Here is a 2,767-nt window from a genome sequence, read left to right as displayed (position 1 = left end):
ACTTATAGTAGCTAATACAATGTAGACAAGATGGAAACAATTGTTATACTGTGGTTTTTAGGAAATAATGACCAAAAAATCTGAACATGTGTGGCACGAATGCAGCTGTTTTTTCTTTTTTAATATACTTGGCCATAGGGGCCGGGGAGGTAGCTCAGCAGAATAAGCACTTGCCTGGCAAGCCCAAGGGCCTGAGTTCAATCCCCAGTTCCACCAAAAAAAAAAAAAAAAGAAAAGAAAAACCAACTTGGCCTGCAGTTAATTGAATCTGCTGATGGAGAACCTGTTTCTTTTTTCTGTTTTCTACTTTCTCCTGTTTTAGCCCCTTTCTCCCCTTTCACCTCCTCCCTCCCTCTCATCTATTTCTCTTACAATCTCTGCCACTTGGAGAAACACATCCCAGCCTGGGCTCTAGCTCCTCTTTCCCTCCGCCTTCTGTGAGACTGCCTTTCTCAGTCTCACCTCTCGGTTCCTGACTCTCTCCCCCATCAGCACGCTGCACACAGCTCCTCTACGTAGACTCTTTTCTCTGCTGTCCCATGAGCAAGTGGCCAAAGCTGCCACCCAACCCAGCTTTATGTCTCAATATCTGACCATGTCCTCCCCCTGCAGTCAGCTGTCCCCACAGGGGCAACTGGGTAGGAACAAAGAGGGTCCCTGAGCTCCACGTGGGAGATAAGCAAGTCTCAGAGAAGGGATGCTGAGGGCAGGCCTGGAGCACAGAGGACAGCTGCTGCGTCCAGATGGAGGCTCTCAGACACAGGCTTTGACCGGAAAGCAAGTTTTAGCGCCCTTGCTTGCTGGCCACGGGCACCCTGTGGCTGCTCTCCGCTGCCTGAATCTCTCTACTGTTGCTCCCTTCTCAGGTCTTAGCTTCCTCATCTGTGAGGGAAGCAGGGAGGCCACAAATCCCATGTGAGACCACGTGGCTGTGGCCGAGCAACCACGATGCGTCTGAACTCCCTGGTATCCTCAAGTACCCTGGTCGTTCCCTCAGGCAGAGGTGGGCTCATGGCGTTCTAGTAGCAGAGTCCTTTAGAAGAATGAAATAGAGAGCAGATACAGCAGGTTGCGATGGCACAGGCCCATGATCCCAACTACTTAGGAGGCTGAGGCAGGGGATTGTCAGGTTTGAGGCCAGCATAGGCAACTCAACATGACTCTGTCTCCAAAAAAAGTGTGTTTAATTTTAAAAAGAAAGTGGGGCATTTCTGCCATTTTTGAAAACTGGGAACATTTGAGGATAAGAGTAGCTGCAGCCGTCGCGATGGCAACCTTTGCTGTGGAACCCCAGGCGCCCACGTTGGGATCTGAACCAATGATGCTTGGTTCACCCACATCTCCAAAGCCAGGAGCGAATGCCCAGTTTTCACCTGGATTCTTAATGGGGGATTTGTCAGCTCCAGTGACTCCACAGCCTCGCTCAATTAGTGGCTCTTCAGTAGGAGTAATGGAAATGAGGTCACCTTTACTGGCTGGTGGGTCACCACCACAACCAGTTGTACCAGCTCATAAAGATAAAAGTAGAGCTCCACCAGTTAGAAGTATATATGATGACATTTCCAGCCCAGGCCTTGGATCAACCTCTTTAACTTCAAGAAGACAGACAAACATTTCAGTAATGCAGAGTCCTCTTGTTGGAGTTACAACGTCTACTCCTGGAACAGGGCAAAGTGTGTTTAGTCCAGCAAATATTGGTCAACCGAGAAAAACAACACTATCTCCTGCCCAGTTGGATCCTTTCTATACACAAGGAGATTCTCTGACCTCAGAAGATCACCTTGATGACACTTGGGTGACTGTATTTGGGTTTCCGCAAGCATCTGCTTCCTATATCTTACTACAATTTGCACAGTATGGAAATATCTTAAAACATGTGATGTCTAACACAGGAAATTGGATGCATATTCGTTATCAATCTAAACTGCAGGCCCGGAAAGCATTAAGTAAAGATGGGAGAATATTTGGAGAGTCCATCATGATTGGTGTAAAACCATGTATAGACAAGTGTTATGGCAAACAGTGACAGAGGTGCTTTGTCATCTTCATCCTTAGCTTTTACACCACCAATCAAAACTGTAGGCACACCAACACAGCCTGGAAGTGCCCTCAGGATTTCTACCATGAGACCTCTTGCTACAGCATACAAAGCTTCTACTAGTGACTACCAGGTTATTTCTGACAGACAAACGCCAAGAAAAGATGAAAGTCTTGTATCCAAAGCTATGGAATACACGTTTGGCTGGTAGTGTAATAGGAACTAAGAACTCAGCTACCAAGGAGGAACTTGCTCCACTAAAAGCAGTTTGCCGAGTACTGCCGGTTTCCTTCGGTTAGTTGTGTAACCACTCCTGGCAGTGCTGTCCAGCTGCTCATACAAAGCCTTTTTCTTTAAGGATACAGCCTGTTTCTAGCCTGCATTTTAAAAGATGCTTGAGATACATTTCAAAGAAAACTAAAAATCCCTGTAGATTGGATTTTGTTTCTGTAATAGTGCATCCTGACACATAAAAACCAGCATTAATTACTATAAATTAAATGATTGAATTTACGGGGAGGTCTCATAGTCTTTGTGAGAAGGTGAGTGAATTTCATGAAGAACTATGGCTGCTTGTACCAAAGCACATTGATTATAATTAGTAGTTTGAATTATGGTCTTTTAATTTAGATAATATTTAATATTTTAATTATCTTTGTATATAGCCTCTCTTCAGTTGTCATCCTTTAGTGTTCTAAAACCCATTCTTTTTAAAAACCTACAAATAAA

General features: G+C 45.0%; 1 pseudogene; it reads left to right on the top strand.

Moving 5' to 3' along the window:
• Positions 1 to 1,219: 1,219 nt before the first annotated feature.
• Positions 1,220 to 2,259, top strand: LOC101573929 (annotated as a pseudogene).
• Positions 2,260 to 2,767: the final 508 nt, after the last annotated feature.

Source organism: Octodon degus, unplaced genomic scaffold (assembly GCF_000260255.1).
Source record: "Octodon degus isolate 3935 unplaced genomic scaffold, OctDeg1.0 scaffold00138, whole genome shotgun sequence".
Classification (NCBI taxonomy): Eukaryota; Metazoa; Chordata; class Mammalia; order Rodentia; family Octodontidae; genus Octodon; species Octodon degus.
The sequence above is the reverse complement of the archived record's forward strand: the minus strand, read 5'-3'. Positions and strand labels throughout refer to the sequence as shown.